Below are 23,371 nucleotides of genomic sequence, written 5' to 3'. Positions count from 1 at the left end.
CTTGAGAAAAATATGAGGTGATCAGAACTACTCAGGCTAGTTTCATAAAGGGGAAACCTTGTCTGACAAGCCCAGCTGGATTTTTCCAAGGAGATAACAGCACAGTCAAGGGTAACTCTGTAGAGGTAATCTAATTTGATTAGAGAGAGGCGTTTGATGCAGCACTGCACAGTAGGCTAAAAAGGTGAGAAAATACAACATGGAAGATGGTTGTCCTTGAATGACAATTAGGGATGCCTGGAGGATAGTAGGCCTATTTTAGTAACATGGAGTTATGGAGAATGAAACGAAAAGTGAAGCACCCCAGTGATCTGCATTGGGGGTGGGACCCAGGGTCTGTTTAGGCTATACAACATTGTCCTCTGTTGAGAAACCAGAGCTAGCTTAGGTACCCGAAGCAGTATAGTAGGGCTGTGTGAAGCTTCAGTCCCTGATTCGATTTGGCAGAGATTCAGCCCAATTCAGTGGCTGAATCTCCAAATCCAAATTCAATCAAAGGACCCTTTCTTCTCTCCGAATCGAATCAGAACCCACCGAATCACTTCGGAAAGATTAGGAAAGATTTGAATCTTTAAATGTTTTTTCTAGATACCCCTAGGTAGTGGGCAGCTCATGAATGCTGTGATGCTGGGGTGCATGGAGCATCCCACAGGAGCATGTGGGAGCCCCTGGTGTGCTCAGCAGCAGACCCAGAAGTGGACCAGAAGTACTTCCAATTCACTTCCGGGTTAGGACACACCGGGGGGGAAGCTCCTGTGGGATGCTTCATCTGCCCCAGTATTGCAGCATTCACGAGCCATGCCTGGTACCTTGAGGGATTCAGAAAAAAACATTTAAAGCTGTGTCTATGTCTAAAACTCTGATTCTCCAAAGCAGGATCGAATCTTCAGATTCGGATTGGGCCAAATCGAATCGGGGACAGTGATCCATATGAATTAATCGAATCACTGTCCCTGATTCGGGCTGAATCCAAATCTGAATCAAATAGGGCCCATTTTGCACACCCCTACAGTATAGCTGTATTAGTGTAACATTCTGCAGTGTAAATCAATCCAGAGGTTGACAGCAATGTGGACATGGTTTTACTGTTTCCAGTACCCAAGCTGGTGCAGGTACCTCTATGCAGCACTGCATTGTGTAGTGTAGACATACTTCAAAGCTATTTCCAATTCCACTAAGAGCAAAATGTCCACTGATTTCAGTGAGAGCAAGAGCAAATCTTCTGAGGGAAATGCAACTTAACAAAGAGTTGAATAACACCAAACTGGCTAGAGATGAGCAAATAATATAGAAGAATTTATTCACAAAAACTTAGAAAAAATGGCCAATGTGTGCAAGAGTGAGTCTGTGAGGTTATGAGGAGGAGGGTTTCATACTTTTTCAGAAAGAAAAATGGACAGTATAGTCAGACTCAGATTATAAGGCTGACCTGGGAATACATAATAGATAATACAATGAAACTGTCAATACAAGTTATGGTTGTATTGTACATAAAAAGGAAGCAAGCTCAGAGGAAACCATTCTAGGTAATTTTTAGACCATTTTAGACACCTGGGTCTACTTTAAAGCAGTCTATGAAAAGGATCATGGTGGAGATATAAAAACAATCTGAAAATATATTTTTAATAAAAATGGATAAGAGGTAACTTGCAATATGCATAAAATGAACAAGCTAAGATGGCACTTGGTAGGTACAAGAAGCTTCAGGAAGACAGAAAGAAAATTGTCGAGCTGTTAAAAGTGAGTCTCAACCGGATGAGGTCTCTTGAAATAATAAAGATGCGGATGCAAACTAGAAAATAAATGTCAGGTGAAAGGAGCTGGCAGTCAAACCTTGTTGACCCAGAAAAGATATAACAGGATGTTGGGCACCCTGTAGGTATAACAATATGTTGAACACTTGACCAGAAGAGTAGGAAAATCTACTGGCTTTCCAAACAGCAAAGCTGCATCTAGATTTGGGGCAGTGGAATGCCTAAATGCCTCCAAGACCAAAAGAGCTGGTGCCCATTCGGTCTTTGATTCTCACACAGGTCTTCAGTGGGCACTCAAAACCAGGATATACGGTTGAGCGTGGACCATAAACCTCATTGTCTCTGAGCAAGGAGTACAGCTCTGAGGTTCTGTTCTTGATTTCATCTGTCCGCCTTGCCACTACAATGCCACCATAAATGACTGTGGTTACTTGCACCCAGGCAGGTGGGCTGTATTTCTTCTCAAGAATGTTTTGGGCCTGTCAGCTCCCTCGAGAGATTCAAATTCCCTAATTAACATTTGGTCCCTAGCAGATCACCTTGCCTTATATAGCAGCCTAAGATGGTGCCTCAAGGGGATCTGGAGAGGTATCACAAAGACTCCCAGCTGTGATCATTCATTTACCACGTTTATTTTTAAAAGTGAAAAGCACATTACACATCACATGGCAGCATCAGGGCTGAGCAGCAGATGAAAAAGAGCGTGGAGACACCCTTCTTCAACACAGTCAGGCAGCTTGTAAATCCTTTGATCTTTCCAGCATCTTTAATTATAATATTTATAACAAGTGGGATTTGCCAGAATAATAGAAATATGGTAAAATGTTATGTACCGCTTTAAATACCAGGGTTCATATAATCTGTAACTATATAGAGTTCCCCTGAGAAATACCAGTTAACTTCATAGTAATCACATCTTCCTTTAGATTACTTGGTAATTACTAATTATACTTAATGAGATCCAAAGTAATTGCTATGTAACCTTCAACTATGGTTTAGACATTGAGAAATAACGTATGTCATCATAATTTACCCTGTAATTGCAAGTAACCTGTCATTTTACTGGATAACTACTGAACATCCATCTACAAGGTAAGTAAAAATAGTCATCCAATTATTATAGGCTGGGTCATGGTTAGTACACACAGCTGAAGGAGGCATAGAGCTACGGTTCCATCTCTACAGCCTTGCTGTCTTGAGCATTCAAATTCACTCTTCCCTGCCCTGGCCAGGCTTGGCAGCCTACAGGGAGCATAGAGGGTGGCTTCTGACCATTCATGATTTCCTCAGTTCTCCAGGGAAAAGTGTCTGTTCTGTTTCTAATTCTACTGCCACTAACATAGTCATCTGAAAAGAAAGGATGGAGAGTATTGTAGTAGAAAGCGTCTTCCTCACTGGGAGCAAAGTGTGAAACCCTACGTAAAACCCAGTGCCCCCTCTCTTCCAGGCCAGCACCCATTTCACTGTGCCACTCACATTTTGGCTCTTGCCAGCCCCATAGAGCTCCTCCTTACCTTCTTCTCATGAGTGCCCAGGGGCCAGCTTCAAAAGGAGCACCAGAGAAGGGCCAGGATAATGGCTGACCTGTAACATGGTGGTTATAATTAGGGCTTCGCACAGCTAAGGCCCCTGGTTTGATTCAGCGGAGATTCGGCCCAGTTCAGTGACCGAATCTCCAAATCTGAATCAAATCAGAAGACCCTTTGATTTCTCCGAATCGAATCAGAGCCCTCCTAATCAGTTCAGAAAGACGCGACAATTTGGACACAGACACAGCAATAAATGTTTTTTCTACATAGCTCTATGTACCAGGTGGCTTGTGAGTGCTGCGATACTGGGGTACATGGAGTGTCCCACAGGAGCATGGGGGGCTCCCCAGTGCACTCAGCAGCAGACTCTGAAAGTGGACCAGAAGCATTTCTGGTCCACTTTCAGATCCGCCAGAGAGCACACGGGAGGTGGGGGCCCTATGCTCCCCCAGCTTGGCAACTGTGCATCCTGGGTCTGGGGGGGGCACCAGGGGTCCTCCCATGGCCAATCACCAAGCTGAGAGGGGCACAGGGGGGGCAGCCTGTGTGCTCCCCAGCAGACATGGAAGTGGACCGGAAGTACTTCTGGTCCACTTCTGGGTTCACCACCACGCATATAGAGGGCCCCCCTGCACTCCTCTGGGACAGTCGATCCGCCCTAGCATCGCAGTGTTCACAAGACACACTGGTACCTCGAGGTATGTAGAAAAAATATTTAAAGCTGTATCTACGTCCGAATGGCTAATTCTCTGAATCAGCATCAAATCTTCAGATTCGGATTCGGCCAAATCAAATCAGGGACAGTGATCCAAATCATTCAATCGAATCACTGTCCCTGATTCAGGCCAAATCTGAATCCGAATACAATAGGGCCCTCTTCACACATCCCTAGTTACAATGCTGTGCTGGGACATCAAATTCTCTCTGCATGAAGCAAGGCTAGAAACTGGGTTCACTGGCTTTCTGATTACTCTAGTCACTGAGCTATTTCTTGGGGGAGGGAGAAGAACTCTCCCTCCCCCACTTCCAGGTTGGGTGTATACACACTTGTCCATGTACACAAGACTATGCATCCAAAAATGCCCTGAAGGTGCCCAAGAAAGAATAGAAAGGCATCCCCTATTTGTATTTATCTGTTACTCCATTTTTCTGCCCCAATAGGCCCCTTTTTTTATCTACTTTCTATATTTTGCCTTTTTGACTAAGCTTTTAGTGCACTGACTTTCATTTATTATATGCATATGCAGCATTTAGTACAGTGAGTCTTTACTTGATTGTGTCCTTTTGGCATCAGTACAATAATAATAAAATAAGTAAATTTATTATACAATCCCAATCATTAGCAGATATGTTATTAGAAGGCTGGGTGCTCAAGACCAATTGCATAAAATAATCATTTGAGGTAGTTTCCCCTTCCTTTTTTTCTTATTTTCTCTTCCAAACTCAGCTGTATATTTCATTTTCTACAGTCCACTGAATTTCAAGGAGTTGCTTTGATCTATGTATATGTTCCCGCTGTGTTTGTGTTTTATTATTAGCTTTGTAGACTTTCATGTGTCTCTATCCATCAAAATCTATCTGTGCAGACACCAATGTATAAGCTTTCAACAAACATAATGAATAATACTCATCATTAGTGCAGCAAAGAGTCTTCAAAATGGGAGAATCCTGTAAAAGATAAAAGGATCGTTGGATAAATATTTTATACCCCACAATTAACGATAGTTTAAAGTTGTGCTCGTATTTGTTGTTTTGCCTAAGAAGCACTGCAGCGAACATCCTCAGATGCAAAATTTGACTCCTGATTTGGGCCCAAATATCCCCAAATGCAGACCGGTTCCATGCTATAGGCAGGCTTAATAGATTGCACATTTGGACAAGAGTGGCACTTCTCTGAGCTGTTAATGCTCTGTCCATGCACATCTTCAGCTATTTCCCATAAACACACAGGCTCTTCCAATGTTCATTAAACCTGACCTGTAGAGATCATCACTAAGGATGAGAAAAACAGTTATTTGTTTCCAGGCCTCTGCTTCCATGCAGAGGACACCATGGAATGACGAGCATGATGGCAGTCTCCTCTTGATGGCACTTTGACAATATGGAAAGCATCCTTGAGAAAAAAGGCAAACATACAGTGCACTTTCCATAGGGAAGCCCAGGCTGGGGTATTTGGAAGAGATATGGTATTTCAGGCCATTGTGGAATAGGTCAGAGACAGCAGCAGAAGCAGGACACGTGTTCAAGGAGTCCTTCACACTACTCTGACTTTCGATGGAGACTGTGCCAGCTCCCGAGCAGGGCACTATCCCAGCGGCACAATAGTGGCTAAAAGCCATCATTGCCTTTGTCTTGGCTGGGGGATGCCTCCTGAGAGACCCAGAAGAGAATCTGGCCGTATATCGTTCAGCTCATTTCATTATAAAAAGAGGATAATAGTAGGACTGGGCAAACAGGCTTTGCATGAAAATCAATTGCAGTCAGATTTCATGAGGTAAGAAAATCCCAGCCAAGCCAAAGTCCTCACACTTGTAATATCCCAAAGCATTTTGTATAATTTTGTGGGGTCTTTACACAATTTTCATGACCTCTTTGCTGCTGTAAAACAAAGGAAAACATTACAGAAATGAATGCAAAGTAAGTTGGCATTAGGGATGTGCGATCCAAAGGAGTGTTATGGCCATAAAGTGCGCTAATAGACAGCTGTCTAAATGTCAGCTCTAGGAATATACCGTAGTCGCTGCAATTTCACATATTACAGTATAGCCTCAACTGTATTGCTAGTGCTGCTTTTGTGACACACTCTTTTCAGTTTCGTGAGCAATTTGGTGTGGGGTGGGGGAGGAACTGGGGGCTATTTTCCAACTGGATGAATTTTAGGAGAACCAATCCTCTTTTCAAAGAGAAAAAGCCTGATAATTTCACTGAACTTCAGTGCTAAAGACAAATGTAGCAGCTAGAAAAAAGGACACAAGTAGCTACACACTCCATTAAGGCAACGTGATAAACTCCGGTGCAGTCTGCATCAGAGTCAGCTGCTCCTGTGCGCCAGGGACCACAGCAGTTCAAGCCAGGGCAGAGCAGCCCCAGGCTGGCAACAGCCGGGGGGGGTCACCCGGGGCTCCAGATAGCAGCAGAGGGCAAACGGAGGGGCTGGCTATGGCATGAGTGGTTGGCCCCCACACTGTAGCACCCTCATGCCCCAGCCAGCCTCTGTCACGATCTACACATGTGTTTCAGCATATGTAATTACTCTGCTGTAGAATAGTACTGTTCCCAAAAATACTGTTCCCTATGGCAGAGTTAATTAATTTACTGTGCCCTGATACTGGGGGCATCGATACATGTGCTTGACTTCATAGCCAGTCACACATCACTGTCTACACATGAGCTGGTATCGGGGCGCAGTAAATTAATTCCACCATAGGATAGTACCATCGAAGATAGTCCTATTCTATGGCAGAGTAATTATGAACATGGAAACGCACGTGTAGACAATGACTGAGGCTGGTTTGCTGCCTAGCCCCCCACTTGAGCGCCCTCATGCCCCAGAAAGCCCCCCTCCACCGCCCGACACCGCCACCCAGAGCCTGGGGCTGCTCTGCCCCAGCTCAGACAGATGTGATCCTGGGCACACATGCAGATGTTGCATCCAGGAGCAACTGACTCCGGCGTCAACTGTGCCAGAGTTTATCACCTTAATGGCATGTGTTGATGCATCCAGTTTTCACAAGATCTGAACGATCCCAAATGGGTTGGGTTTTTAATTTTCCTGCTCAGCAGTAGACTTTTCCCTCACTCCCCTTAGTCTCTCTGCAGAAGTTGAGAACCTGATCCAACTCCCACTGAAGACAGTAATATTTGGACTCCATTGAAGATTCACAGGGGCTCAGATATCTACCTGTTTACACCAAACTGTAGCACAAGGACCTTAACATCTTGTGATGCACCTCAAATAGAAAATACCTTTCCACTTCATTTATTGGAGGGGTGTTAATTGCATTAAGTTAAATATAGTAATTTATTCAGATTTATTCACTCTTGTCATGGTTTATTTCTGTGTTACGGTAGAATTTTTTTTTACCGGAAGGTTTTGGTCCCTGATGGGATAAAATGCAAGACTGATACTTAGGCTGTCATTGTGCTACACAATAATTGTTGTGTATAAGTTTTTATTATACTGGAGGTCATTATTTCTACAACAATTTGGATTGCTCACTTAATATCACTGAGTTAATAATTTAGTGCGGCCTGCGTTGCCAGCCTATTTAGATTAGGAAAATCAAACCCATTTAAAAATCCCTTTGTGATCTTCCATCAGTTTGCCCTATTTCTAGCTTGCACCAAAAATGTTGAGAATCCACAATAAAAACTAGAATGGAAAGAGAAACCAGCTAGTTCAGTCTAATGGTTTCACACACTCTATAAAGTGGATAAAAATGTTACCGGTGAAGTTGTGTGAATTTTCCCTGCACAAGACAATTAAAATGCCTTTGCCACATGTCAATAGACATCAGGCATAGTTGTATATTATGCATTACTTCTATAAAATCACATGTGTAAGGACACTGGCTGTCACACAGCTGCAGAAAGCATTGGATGCTAACTAAGACTCACAAAAGAAATCTCTTCTGAAACTGGCCCCAGCAGATTTGCTGTTTGCCTGTTGTCACAGACTGATTCATCCTTTCAGAGTTGCATTGACTGAAGCTCTCGTACAGAAAGGAGCTTACAGCTCTTCCCCCACATTAGTGAAAGCAGCAATTGTCAGAAGTGGAGCTGAAGTTCAAGGAGTAATTTCTTTCCTTGCTGGGATGTACTTTTGTCAGCTGAACGGGAAATGAGTAGAGATCAGTAGGTTTTGCTGACTGGCTTCTCTCTGTGTTCACTGATTGCACTATGTACTATACCAGGATTGGTTGACCACTTAATGGGTTTGGCAGTGAGTCCTGGAGGAGGAGAGCTCAGGGAGTTGCTCAGGGACTTGCTTGGGGGAAAATCTAAGAAGAAATCCTATGACAAGTTTCTGCCAAAGTCACTGTTTGCACAGGAGCTCCTTTCATTCTAGTATGACACTTCTTGCTGCTTCCATGGCAAAGAAATGGTAAATGAGTCTCTTTACAAAGAGATGGATGGGAATTAAAATATTTAAATTACCCAGCCACAGGGATCTCATTAGTACCCAGCTCCACTGTGAAAATGCCATCCTTCAGGAAGCCACTGTACTATACCTTCATTCTCAGTGCAAGTCATGCAATGCTATGCCAGTGCATGAACCCTGAAAAATGAGTCATTGAAAATGAACTAGTCTAGTATCACTGCACATGTGGAGGGAGGTCCAAAGACTAAATAAGCCACAAATAAGCTACAAAAATTCTTAGCTACATAAGTAAATCCTTCCTCATGCAAGGGGATTTACAGAGGCTGATGGGGCCAATATGTCTAGTGCTCACACGACTGAGCCCTTTGACTTTAAAATGTCTTTCATCATTTCATAATCCAAGGAACAGTTAGGGGAAACAGCTGTAGTTGTTGTTTAAAAAAGCCCTCAATCTTTTTTGTTAGAAAAAGATTTAAAGCATTCAGCACGGGTTACTCAAACATTGTCGAGGTTGGCCGATGCCATGGGCCTTACCTATGTGGTCCTTCTCAGCAGAGGTGGAACCAAAGCCGAGTCTTTGGTCTTCCCTCACTTGGTGGCTAGCGAAAAAGCAAAATACAAATGCATAACTACTTATAGAAATGGAATTGTACCATTCATTGGGCAACACCTTGCACGTATTTGAAAATCCTTCTCTAACTCTTTATTCTAATCTTGATTGAAATATCTTTTGTAACAGAGCCAAACTAGACTTTTCCCCATTGCAATAATTTATAGGCTTCAGGTATAAACCCAATGGAAAATTGTTACTCTGGAACAACCAAGAGGATAGGACAGGGAGTGAAACAAAACTCCCTGCATTTCCATTCTCTCTGTATAGACATATAGTCGTCTTTATTATCCTTGCTCGCCAGCCACAGAGGCAGGAGAAGATCTACCTTTGCGTCTTCCACAGTGACCTATCTCACGAAGGCTAGCTATTACCCACATAATAGTTCACCAGAATGGCAGTAACAATCCATTCAACAATAGAGAAAACTGGCTTAATTTATAACAGCAATATTGTGTATTGCCTGTATTTACAGTTTGCTAAACTTAGGATTGTATGTCAGACTGCAACAGTGGGGCTTTAAAGAACTCACTTCTAAAAGGTCTTTTAAAGATCTTGCCTGGGTTTTTTTCCTTGCCACTAACCTCCACTATCTCCAATGAAACTTGAAAAGGCTACCTATCTCTTTCAAATGTGTAATATATTCTTTTCCCCTCCAAAGCATCTGTATCATATGCAGAGAGAAATGGCTTTTTATAAACAACTCAGCAGTCAGCAGGTGGTGAGATGATAGCTTGGTGCCAGGGAAAGACGAGATATTCTAACATTACAGGAGCTGGTGTTAGATGAGCCTAACTCTAGGAGATTTTTGATTTTAATCTTAATAGTTCTCTGCCCCTGCATGATTTGAAGTGAAACACCATAAAAAAGAGAGGAAAAAAAAAACAGCAGCGTGGAACAAGAAGTTTCTCTTAGCACTGTGCCTGAAGAGGGATCTCAGCCTGAAGTTGTTAAGCTTTATCTAGCAGTAATTAAGAGGAGAGGCCTTAAAAATTAATATATTTGATGTATGTGTTTTATTTTAATTTCACTTGCAACATGGCTGATTAAACTGGCCCCATGGCATAATTAGATAGCACTCGGGAGGTTTCAGTCTGCTCCAGGACTATTTACAGCATTGCAACTTTCACTCAGCTCGAGTCTTACACGGGCTTCCCTCCACTGATTTCAGTGAAGTTACTTCTGATTAATGCCAGTGCGGCAGCTCCCAGAGGTCCCACTGTGCCTGGGATGGTCCCAACTTGCAAAAAGCTGCCCAGCCTCCCAAATGCAATTAAAAATAAACTTGAGTTTGTCTGGATTTAAACTGTTTGTCCTGGAAAACTACATCTGTTTCACTGCGAAGTATTCTACCCTGCTCCAATCTATCTCCTGGCAATGCCGTACTGAGGCATGCAGCGGCTGCTCTGCACGCATGCTACCTTCCTGAACCAGAAGTAGCATAGCTGCCTGAGCGTGGCGTTGCCTGCGCGCCAGCAGGAGCTGCGGCTCGGCAGACCTTATAGTGTGCGCACAGCGTCACACTAAGATCTGCTGCTATTTCCAGTCCAGGAGCTACTGTGCCAAGAAGCTATGGCAGATCTCAGTCCTGGGCTGGTGATGTGCGATGTGAGATAGGCTCCCATCACTTTGGCAGCTTTAAGCAGGAAGAAGCAGCAAAGCCTGTAAGTTTCTTCTCATACTCTTGATTCTAGAAGCATTATCGACTAATGCAGGCATTTCCTATAGGGACGAGGGAAAAACAACCCATCAAATGTTGTGTTGATGGATTTCAGGGGACGGTCACAGCCCCTTTGTGGAGAAAGGTGGGAGGGACTCTCCTTGGTGAGAGATGGGAGAGTGGAAGTGGTTGGACACTGGGGCAGAGGGAAATGGGAAGAGGTTTTCTATAGCTAGAAGTAAGTGGGGGTTAGGAAGCATGGCTAGGATGGTCAATGAGGCTTATTTTCCTGAATGCTAGATTGGGCAGTGGCACTGGGAGGGGGTAGGTCTGGCATTTGCAGAGTCTGTTGTTTCATATCTTATCAGATGGGTCTTTTGATGTCTTTGAGTTGTCTTCCACTGTAAGCCACCCTGAGCCTCCTAGGGGAGGGCGACAAATAAATAGACGGATATATACATAATACATGAATAGAAATATATACATACATACTTGTTAAATGCTGCTTCTTTATGGTGGTGTTGGTTTGGATGGAAAACAAGTGAAAAGGGTTTAAAAAAATAGTGATCGTACCAGAAGGCAAACTGCTCTCAAATCCTATTATATCATCTGTTTTCTCTCCTGTCTTATAGTAAGCCAAGGTGTAATTCCACCTTTTGCACAGGGGCTAGTACAAGGCTTAGGTATTATTTGAATTTCATCTAATCCCTAGTTTGTGAATTTAAGTGGGACTGAAGTGGCATTAAGCTTTGTGCTCAAGCAGAGAATTTCACTCTAGAAGAGATTAGGCAACCTATTAATTCAACTTGAAGATGATACTTAATTAGGGGAGGAAAATGGTCGTTGGGTCAAGATGCTGAACTAAGCCTTGAGAAGTCCTCAGCTCAGTTATGGCTTCACTGTGCAATGTAAAGGACACTACTTAAGCTATCCTGCAATACGGTGAGCAAAGCCTTTCCTACACTGTATGTCAGACAAGAATAGACGGCTCCAGACGTATTAAACTAAAATGGAGGTTTATTAAAGCAATTCTTTTATAGAGATGCTCCAGCTCTAATTAATGCCTCTATATCTAAATGGACTAATGGTTTTTTGTGCCGTTGCCAACCTGTTCCCTTCAAATTCTGGTGATCCCCGTCAGAGATCCATGCAGGTTGCTACACAGAGGTTTAACACTACGCAAGCGAGCAGCTTTATTCAGCTTTGTTGACTCCAAAGGGCCTACTCACATGCTTAAAATATCTTTAAGACATTTTCTTGGATCACAGAACCATGCAAGACCCGATATTTTCTTTGTGCCTCAGTTCCTCATCTGTAAAATGGGGACAATAATACTTCCTGTCTCTCACCCTTTGCCACTCTTGTCTAGATAGACTGTAAACTCTTTGAGACAAACTCTTTGCCTCTTACTATGCATCAGTACAGAACCTGGTACAATGAAGGCCTGGGGTCAGTGGGCCACTGAAATGCAAATCAAAAAGAAAAGAAAATTAATCCGATGTTTTGGTGATTAGTGAACTCCTGTGAGGATAGAGAAATAAAATAAAGGAACTAAAATAAGAAATGTGAGTAGAAACTAACAGAGAGAGATTCAGTTTTAAGATCAGAAATAGATATTGAATGGGATGGAGAAATCAGGAAAGTAACAAAGGTGAGAGAGAATTACTGGTGCACAGAGCTATCTGATGGTAAAAATGCCAGCGCAGTTTCAGTTTCCACATCTGGAATGCACCTGGAATACTGCAGGGAGATGTAAGTGCATTACCAGGAAGCTACCAGGAGATTGGAGTTAAAACAACTGCAATTAAAATAATGAGAGCACATGAGGAAAGAGCTAGATATCACTAATCTGGACTGTCAAATAGTACAAACCGCCTTTGGGTTACTAAATAAATTGCAGAGGGACTGTCCATTCTCATGGGCCTGGTCCATGGTTGGGGCTCCTAGGTGCTACCACAATGCAGTGTAAGCCTGTGGCAACTCTCTGATTCAAAAGAACGAGCTCTCTGTTCCCTTCTAGTGGTAATTCAAAGGACAGTGGGCTGTATTTGCATATCCCTGTCCAGAATTAGCATTGTGATTGCTTTCCTTAAACTGCATTTACATTTAAGGAGCACAGCTAATGAAATGACGTTATCCTTTTTGTGTGACTAAAGGTCAACAGAGAGAAAAAGACAATACCTGTGAGTGTAGAGTGACATTAAGAGACTCTCACAATGAGTTTCTGGAGCTGGCTAGTGAAACAAGTAGAATGGGGAACAGAAGGTCATTCCTTGGTTAGGTGAAAGCCTTGGCTAAAGAATGATGCTTAGGGATCCTTTCATGTCCCCTCCTTTTTTGTCCCCTGTCCTTCCTGGGCTCAGTGGCAGACTCTTGAGGAGGTCTTGTCTGGAGGTAAAGCCTCTGGACCAGATATGGAGTCACATTGCAGTTAAGTTTTTGTGAATTTTAAGATGAGCTGTAAAATATTTGAACTCCATCTTTTTAGGCCCTGACAACATCAGGCGGATGAGTTCCAAAATTACCATAGAGGCAATAAGAGGACGTAGACATCAGGAATGGCAACTGATGAAGAATGCAGTTGGTCTAATAAAAGATACCACACATGCAAATGCTTGCCAATTAACAATGAATTTGGTTGGTTCACCAGGGCTTAAGACAAGAAAAAATATGGAGCAACTGTGACTAGACTAGTCTCTGAAGAGATGGGATATATCCTACTTCATCCATTAGGCACTTAAGTGGACTTGGGTGCCAAAGTGCAATCCTGGTCCACCTTGTTTGAGTTCCTGAAAATCTATTAATTCATCTATTTTTGTAACATGCCATCAGTAAGTGAACAAGGACAGCAAACAGGGCAGTTTACAAACAGTTCACTAGGATCAAGAGGAAGAAGGGGAAGAGGAAGAGGAGTCAGGCACCAAGCACCAGATCCTGCTCCTGGGAAGTAAGCGAGCTAGGGCTCTCTGCGCGTTTGGCTCGCTGAGTGTTTGTTTGGTTGGCTGTGTGTTTGGACATGCGCTCTGAGCAGCTGGGAGAGGGTTAGGTCACTCTAAGTGTAACGTCTGCGGTTGCCTAATGAGTGGAGTGGAATCTGGGCATAAAGATGGACTAGACAAGAGAATTGGATACAGTGCCCATGTCTACACTTGTGCATTTACAGCGGTAGAAATCAAAATTACTGAGCACTACAGGTGCGTGTCTACACGTGCATACCTGTACTGCTCAGTAAATATGGTGACTTACACTGACTTGTGCTTAAATTTGATACCTGCATGAATTTACACCCTATTAGCTACTACGCAGTAACGCATGTATAGACATGTTACTATGCAGTAACCAAAGGGGCCTCTCTGATGGATCTGCCCAGCCACTAGGGGGCCAGCCTCAGCCCAGCCCCAGGACTCCGAGCTGGCCACTTCTCCTGGCTTCAACTTGGGACTAAAATTAGCTGGCTCTAGCTTCAACCTGGGACTATAGTTAGTCCCAAGTGCTGGCAGCCATGTGGCTTGGAGGCTGGAGCTCCTCCTGGTGGCACATAGGCACATGGAAGGCTGCTCTGAACTAAATTTAGTCCCAGGTTGTCTGCACGTGTACACACCAGCCTACTCCCATTTACTGTGCCGTAATTTACTGCGTAGTAAATTTTAAGTCAGTGTAAATGCATGTGTAGACACGCCCAGTATGGTTGGAAATAATCTTATGCTGGCAGAGGATGGATTAGTTAGGGATTAATCTAACTTTTCTAATATTAATATTTCTCCCTCAGGATCTATTCCCAAGCTGATTCACAGCAATAGGAGTTTTGCTACCGAGTTCAGGCCCAGTCAGTGAGCTAGATTCTTTGTCCCTTTAGTACCACAAAGAGTATGAACGCCCCACACAGCTGAGTCTCAGAGGGGTGCAGAACTGGCAGAGGTTCTCCTAAGCCTCCCTTCCCCACACCCTTGATGGACAGGGCATTTTAGGAGTGAGCAGAGTACACAGTGCTCCAGAAATCCACCGCTGTTGTGTGAAGACATGGGGGATCACAGCTATCTGATCCCCATGTTAGCATGGCCCTGAGTCTGCCCTGACTGCCTGTGGTCAGTGACTGAGCCAGACAGGAAAAGAAAGAAGCCCAAGCTGCCTCTGACAAGTCCTCTCTTTCTGCCACACCAATGGAAAATATAATCCAGTATATTAAATGGAGTTTGTGGGTGGGGAGAAGTTCGGAGCCAGATGCTCCCAAAAGATGCGCGGACAACACGGGGACAAGAATTGTGTTCTGGAACCCATGGTAAAGGCCTTGCACATCTCCAAAGTGCTGCAATGTTTGAGGGACAAAAACCTCTTTCTCTGAGGGGAGAGTGCACCCCCCTTCCTGAATAGTCAATTTGGAAGGTAGGGCACAAGGTGGAAATGTGGCATTTACATGTGGCATGTGCTAGGGGGGGCATATTCTGGGCACCTGCTTGGAAAATAGTCAGGCTGAACTGAGTTTACACCCTTCCTCTTCTGAAATCTTTAGCCAGATTTCTAATGACCACAAGGGGCCATAACTATGATTTATATCACATGTAAAAGGCAGCACACTTTTTCTGTAGTGTAGACTATTAAAACAATGGGCACAGCAAGAATCTCTCTAAATGTCTTGCTGCCACTGAGATTCAGATGAGGAAGTAAGAGCAGCTTGTTGATGCTGTATCTCTCTCAGTAAAACTAATGTAATGATTGCTTTATTATACAGCAAGATATAGTGGAATTATTTGTTTCTATAGCATCTCCAGCAGTGTGGTGAAGAGTCCATGCCAAATAGTATAAAGTTGATGATACTTTGACAGACTCCGATTGAGAGAAACAGAAAACCTTTTTACAATTTTCCCAGCAATTCTAAATTATTCATTCAAGGTATATCTCAAATAGAATTGTCCGTCTGAGAGTACAAAATACAATGCCCTTGCTTGTACACTTGACTCAGAAAATAACACATTCCCCTTATTTTTTCTGAAGTAAAACTGCAAACAGGAAAGTTTGTCAAGCTAATATTTGGTTGTGCATATATTACGAGTTTACTGTAGTTCATCCAGAAAATTTCCATTCCCATTGTGAACAGTGTACAACTAGCAGAGGGCTAAAAGTAGGAGGCAGTAACTAAGTACCATGCCATTGCAATCTGTGTTCTCACCTTAGGCTAAGTCAGGTTTGGCTTGGCTGGTTGGTGCTCAGAAGTTGGCAATACTCCTCCTGCTAAATCAGGATTGAACCAGCACCCAAGCCATGTTGGCAAGGTGTGTTTTGCTTCCAGGGATGACAGTTTTTGGATGAGATGTGAAACTGAGACCTTGAGCATGTGTTCATTAAACTTTCTCTAGCAGCACTAGCAAGACTGTGCTGGCCTGCCTTGCTCAGGTGTCCTACTCACTGTTTGCCTTACAATATTAAGCTTATTATTTCAACTGGATTCAGATTTCTTCTTCATTTCAGCCCTGAACAACTGAAGTGGAATTCCTTTGTGCATCGAAATGGCAGGCATGCCATTTTTGGCACGTGCAGTATAACGGGATCCACTGCTAACTACAGTAGCAGCACCTCCTTGAGGCTACTTTAATCCCATTCCTTACACTTCAGTACCCTTGGATACCCTCCCTCCCAATCTACTTGCCACAACTTTGATGTTGTTATTATACTCTGTTGGCTTCCTTCCAGAGACCCAGAGTGTGATCCTAAGCTCCTTGCTCTGCACTGTAATAGAATCGTAGAAAATTTGGGTTGGAAGGGACACAGGAGGTCATCTAGTCCAACCCACTGCTCAAAGCGAGCCCATCCTCAAATAGATCATCCCAGCCAGGACTTTTTCTAGCCAGATCTTAAAAACCTTCAAGGATGGAGATGCCACAGCCTCTCTAGGTACCCTGTTCCAGTGATTTACTACCCTCTTGGTGGGGGAGTTTTTCCTAATTTCCAACTTAAACTTCACTTGCTGCAACTTGAGACCATTGATCCTTGTTCTGCTATCTGCCACCACTGAAAACAGTCTAGCTCAGGGGCAGGCAATTATTTGGGCCTGCAGGCCACATAGGCAGTTCTGGGGAAGTGTCATGGCTTGGTCAGCACCCCCACACTCCAACAGCCTGGAGCCTACGTGTGCTGAAGCTCCTCCCCAATACTGCTACCAGTGTCCACCAGTAGCACAGTGCATGGCCCTGGCCCTAGCCCACCCCACATTTGCTCTGGACTTGTTCTGGCTGAAGCTGACCACCTCTGGACCAGCTGGAACCCATGTGCACAGCCCCGACCCCAGCACACCCCATGCCTGCTCCAGACCCGCCTGCCCATACTGACCAGTGGTAGCAGCAGCTGGGCATAAGCTGCTGCTGGACCTGGGGTGGGGAGAGAGGGGGGTAAGTGGCCCCTCCCCCTCACTGCTGCCAGGTTTTTCTTGCTGCAGCCACTCAGAGCCCACACCTGGGCTGCCCTGCGGCTTTTCTCCACTGTTGTTGCTGCCCCACTGAACACCTTGGGCATGGTGGTGGTGATGGCAGAGAGGAGCCACAGAGCTGCCTAGGCATGGGTTCCAGGTGGCTTCAGCAAGGGGGAGGTGGCCACTTTTCTTCCACATGGGCGGGCAGGTCCAGAGTGGATGCAGGGTGGGGCCAGGGTTGTGTTCATGTGTCCCAGCTGGTCTGGACCTGTTCTGCTCTGATCAGGGTAGGTCCAGAGCGGGTATGGGGTGGGCTGGAATCGGGGCTGTGCGCACAGGTCCCTACCAGTACCATGGGGCTGCGGCCAGAAGCAGTGGCAGCCAGAAAGAGCTGTGACTGCCTGGACTGGAAATGCAGTCCAGCTGTGGAGCCGCCCTAGCCCTGCTGTGCACCCAAGGGCAGTGGGACACATCACAAATCAAATGGCACCGGAGCCACGTGGGATTGAGGGACCTGCTATGGCCTGGACAAAGTCCCTCCATGGGCCATACTGTTGGCACTGGATTTATGACCCAGATACCTTGTTCTAGGCTGACCCAAACCCTCAGACCAACCACAACCTCTCCATTCGATAATGGGTGAATATTATTGATGCACAGTGATAGCAGATAAGAATAATGCAAACAATATCTACCAGTCCTAGAGCTGCACAGAGTCAAGGTACAGCTGGCCAGTATGCGAGCATCACCCTGAGGTTCGCTCTTGAATGTCAAATGTCAGCAGCCCGGAGGTCAGAGTCCAAGGCCCGCCCTTGAGCATGGGATTGTTCCATCCTAAATGCAGGACTCTGCGCTTCTCCTCATGGAACTTCATGAGATTTCCTCTGGTCCAATCCTCCATTTGTTGAGGTTGCTCTGAATTCCAGCTCTACCCTCCAGCATATCTACTCCCCCCAGCTGGGTGCCATATGCAAACTTGCTGAGGGTGCACTCTATTCCATCTTCCCATTGATGGAAATATCAAACAAAACCAGCCCAGGATAGATCCCTGAGGCACTCCACTCAATACCGTCTGCCAACTAGACATAGAGCCAGGGCTTTGACAGCCTGGTCCTCCATTCGCTGGGCATCTGTCAGCCAACCAGTGCAGCAAAAAGCAAGGCTCCTCTGTGAGGCATCTTCAGTGGGTTCCTTTCCTCCCCTTCAGGCACTCCCATGTCTCACGGCCTAAACAGCAAACATACAGCCAAAAGCAAACACAATCAAGTGGAGCTGGCATGCCGTTCTTTGAGCTCTTCCCCAGACTTCTCCCAGCTTGGGCCCTCCTGGGCCTACTCACAGTTCTCTCATGTCTCTGGTACTGCTTTTCATTTTCCTGCACAGATAGCTCCTTCAGTTAGCACAACCAGGGTCCATCTCCAGTTTTCCACAGTGCTTTATAGGGCTCCCAGCAGTGAGCTTCTTCCTCCAGCTCTACCCAGGTCAGACTAACACTCTGCCACAGATGCAGGGATTATATAGTCCCTGGCTCTTCCTCCTTCTGAGTTGACAGTGCCTCAGCTGGCCATTATCTAATTAGCTGCCAGTTGTTTGTTATGTGGGGCTCTGAAGCTTTCTGCCTCTACTACCTAGCTCTACATGCAATAACAGGGCTTGGCCCCTGTTACATGTAAGCATGCATAGTAGGCTATCCACTGACCAGGCACATATGTGGCTACACATGGACACCCACTGTGAATACATAACTGTGTCTAAGCAGAACAATGTAGTCAGACAGAAATCCATGTCTTGTAGGTGTTAGAATTAGGAGGTAGAGAAAGGCTCACCAGCAATTTAGCTCTAGTGTTTGAGCTGTTAGGACACTTGCCTAGGAAAGTGCAGACTCACGTTCTAGGCGATAGTGGTAACATCTATATGTGAATATCAATGCGATGCCAGAGTTTATTGCTCCTGGGTGCAGTGTTTACACATGTGCTCAGGACCGCAGCATGTTGAGCCAGGGAGCGCAACCTTGTCTGGCAGAGGCCTGCCAGCCGGGGGTTGCCCTGACCCAGGTCAATGTGCTGCAGAGGGGCTGGTTGGAGCACAAGGGGCATTTTTACATGTGCTTTGGGATGTGGTGCTGAGCATTTTCATTAGTGAGTCATGCTAATTAAAAGCATCCACACATCACATCGCCGCACTGAAAAAATGGCAGCGGAGCACTTCAAACGAAAGCTCATTGAATGTGTTTTATTTCAAAGTGCACCACTGCCATTTTTTCAGCATGGAGGCACATGGCAACACTGATACATGTAACATGGAAGGCTGCCAAAGCGCTTCCATTTCTGTGCTTCAATTTCTATGCTCGATTAATCAAGCCTGCTCTGACACCAGTCAGCAGCTACATGTGTGTTGCAGCGGAGTAAATAATTCCACTGTCGAATAGCACTTGTGTTGGGCAGTACTATTCTACAGTAGAGTTAAATAGCTTACTCCAGTCTAATAGCCCTGCACATGTAGATGCTGATGCTTTACTGCAGAGCTAATTAGTCAGCTTAACAGTAAACATCTCATGAATATGCACCCAGTGGGTCTGAAATTGCATCTCTCTGACTTTCCAGTACAGTGCTTTAATCATCATGCCCTGGCGAGGCATTATCCAGCCCCGAGTCTGGTGTTCCTTTTAAGATTGCCCCACCAGTTGGCCAAAGGAGGAAGGTGTGTGGGACCAGAAGGAAGGGAGCATGGCACAGAGTCTGCGGCTGCTGCCCTATATGGAAGGAGACCTTCAGTTTTAACCTTAAGCCTTATTCCCAGTGACACAGAAACTTCCCCATTTTTATCCAATGACGAGTAAACCCCAGCTTCTTGGGCAAGTGCCCTAGCTACTAGGCAGCTGGGCTAAAATGCAGAAAACTTGTCACCTCCTCTGGAAGTTACACCTGGGAATACTCATACCTGGGCTATCCATGTGTATGTAGCCACATATGTGCCCACCAGTGCATATGTGTGCACCCATCTATAGCCCAAAGCAACGGCCAGAACAGCCAAATAGAGGACTAGAAAATTGCCATTTAGAAGCACAAAGGGAAATAGTCTTTCACTCCTGGGGCCCAATGTTTTGCCTCAGAAAGTCCAACTTCTCATCTCACTTCCAGGCCATGACCCTACAAGCTGTTGTAAGGCCAACTTCTGCAGCTGAATTTTTGTAGGCCTTGCAACCTCACTCATAAGGGAAATGACCCCATCTAGAGGAGCAGCCTCTAATTTGGTATCTGCTGCCATAAACTGTTGTGTAATTGTGATAGTTGTCATCTTGGCGGACACTCCAGTGAACCCATGAGGACCTCCAGTCGTAAAAGTATGAGCTGCTAGAGCTAAAAGGCAAAGACCCAGTAGTTGGGATCTGTAACCATGGCGACCGATCTATAACAGATTTCTGGTAGGTTATATGATGCTGTTGGGTGCAGTTTATTAACTGGTCTGTTCCATCACAGTTTCATTTTAGGGATAGACATACGTATGTAGTTTGTAACATGCTCTGAGCTCCTGCAGGATGACAACTGTAGTAGGAGCCCAAGATACTGCTAATTAGTATTTAAGAAAGAGGAACTGATCCAAGCATGTGCACACTGTCTGACAGCAGGGGCATCACGGCTGTTTGACCCCAACCATGTCCCAGAATGAATCTGGACAGCAGGGCTCCTTGTACGCCAGATCCAGACCCACCTCCAGCGATGGGGTGAGCAGTGGCCATATTACCCCAGAGGGTACCTGACCTACTGTGTTGGCTCAAGGAACCACAGAGCTTAACACCACCAGAAGTTGTCTTTTTGCCACCAAAATTCAGGGTCAATGATGATGGTGCTAACCGCCACAGGCTCCTGAGTTGCTGTGTCACTCAGGGAGCCTCAGAGATTAATGCCACCACAACTTGCTTCACCCTGAAACTCCCAGCCCCTCCAATAGCCCCATGGGCCAGCCTGAGGGCTGTATTTTTGACAGTGTTCCCAGTAGAGCCAATTTTGATACTAACAATATTCATGAGTGATTTTAAGTTATGCAAAAACGCAACTTCCAGCTGAGATCAGCTTAACCCAAGTCAGAAAAGGGAAAACTCCCATTAGTCTACCGTAGCAGAACTGAAGCCTCCTGAGGATCCTGGCTGAAGTTGAAGTACAGTGATACTGTGCAAGATGTCAGCCTAGCCCATAGGCCTGACCTGAAATGGGGAACTTCGCATTGGCTAAATCCACTTAAAATAGGCATCCCCTGAATAGCCAATACCATCTTTTTAGGGAGCTTTAGTTCCTGTATTTATTTCAAACCATGACATTTCGGCACATTGAGAGCTCTTGGAATGCTTCTGTAGGCATAATATGTTACTCTGAAAATGCTAAGGGGCAGACTGACCTAGATGACGCACTTGAAGGAGGAATAAAAGTTTCCTCTCCGTGGGATACCAGGCATTGGATATAGGCACACAGAAGTATGTGGCGCTTGCATGTCTTCTTGTTGTCCTCCCAGGGGGTGAAATGAGCAGAATCTTATCACCATCACTTCCTACTCACTAGCCAGCTCACTTATACACTATGATAGCATGGACTAATTGCAGATTATTTTAAATCTATTTTATGGACTTAGATGGTCTCCATTACTATGATCATTACCTACTGCTACACTTAGCTTCACAACAACCTGCATCCTCTTTTTACAGATTCAGAGCTGATGCAACAAGAGGTTGAGTACCAAGCCTAAAATCACACAGAAGTCTGTAGAGAAACATGGTCTCATGGGCTCTTGGCTAGGGTGCTGATCACCAGACCGTCTTTTCTCCTACCTGTCATTGTTGGCATTTTATGAAGCAAGATAGAGCAGGGAGGAAACTGAGCCAAAGACGGACACCTGTGAGTCATGGCACTTGATGTGTTGCTCCTGGGATGGTGCAGTTTATGTTCCTGTCATTGTTCAGGGCTGTTTCTAAAGGAAGAATCAAGCCCTTGTGTCTCCTAGCCCTGTGAAACCCCTGCCATTACACCAAGCAGATCTTTTATGTTATGGGTATTCTCAATATTGTCCATGCTGTTCTCATCAGGTGTTATTGATGTGTTGTCAGTGTTGAAGTCTTATGGACTGCAGTGCCAGCAAAAAAATCACAGCCAGCAGAGCCCAACACCAATCTTGTCTTAAAAAACAACCACAGGCTCAGTCCAGTGGCAAAGTCTTGGCCAGGTTTATTATCTACAAGACATGGCCCTAACACACGTGTGACCTGACAGACAAGGTGTTACCACATGTATGCCTATGACAAGCTATTGGCACAACACCATACAGGCTCCCCTAGGCCAATACAAAGCTCCCATAATTTCCACTTCTCCTTTTATAAGTGGTCAGAACAAATTACATATTACATTCCAGCAGTATTTTGAATATCTTAAGCCATCCTGTACCAGGGGCTTTTTCCACATCCTAATCTGGGTGTTCTTGCTCCAACCTTATCATCCTGGTAATGGACTATTCTATACCGTGTACACCCATCTCCCTCTCCCACCTCCTGTTTAGCATGTACATTTGCCCCACTTGCCATGCTTTGCTTATGTAAGGAGTTCATGCATCGGTCAGGTGTGCTGATCAGGCCTACTCTGGCCAATGCTTTATCAAACCTTTGTGTGAGTAGTATATATATTGATCGATGTTCTAGCTTACACTCAGTGCCTTCTCAATGGCTAGCCACTGTCCTATCCTCGAGTGTGCTCCCACAGCCCACCTTGCTTTCAGCACTTTGTGCAGTGGTGAGTCCAAACCTTAGCAAAGAGAACAATTTCACTAATATCAATGACCTTTAACTGTTGAAGCATTGTAGCACAGGGACAGTAAATCAATACATACACCCAACCACCTTTCACAAGGTGCTATGTTCCCTCAAGTTCTCTTGAGCCATCTGTATTGTCCTCAGTACCATAACATCTGAGCACCTTGAATATTTATGGATTTATCTCCAAAAAGCCCTGTGATGTATTCTTAATGCTCCTATGACAGATGGAAGGCTGAGGCACAAAGACACTGAAAGGCCAGATTTAGAAAGGCATTCATTTGCTGAAACCATAAATGCTCTTTTGGCCTCTTCCTGAGTGAAGGGGAAGCCAGTGGCAGAGCCCCGAATTAAACCAAGATTTTCTGAGCCTTAGCACAAGCTCTTACTGAATGAGCAGTGTAAGGGCGTTCATGGATAAAAAGTACCAACAAAAGAAAGAAAAGTGGCAGTAGAGTTCTGACTGCATACTAGAGTGACCAGTTGCAGCAGCTGGGGGCAGGGAGAGCAATGCAGGGTG

The sequence above is a fragment of the Crocodylus porosus genome, unplaced genomic scaffold (assembly GCF_001723895.1).
Source record: "Crocodylus porosus isolate Cpor-Errol unplaced genomic scaffold, CroPor_comp1, whole genome shotgun sequence".
In the NCBI taxonomy this organism is placed as follows: Eukaryota; Metazoa; Chordata; order Crocodylia; family Crocodylidae; genus Crocodylus; species Crocodylus porosus.
Note: the sequence above shows the minus strand (reverse complement) of the source record.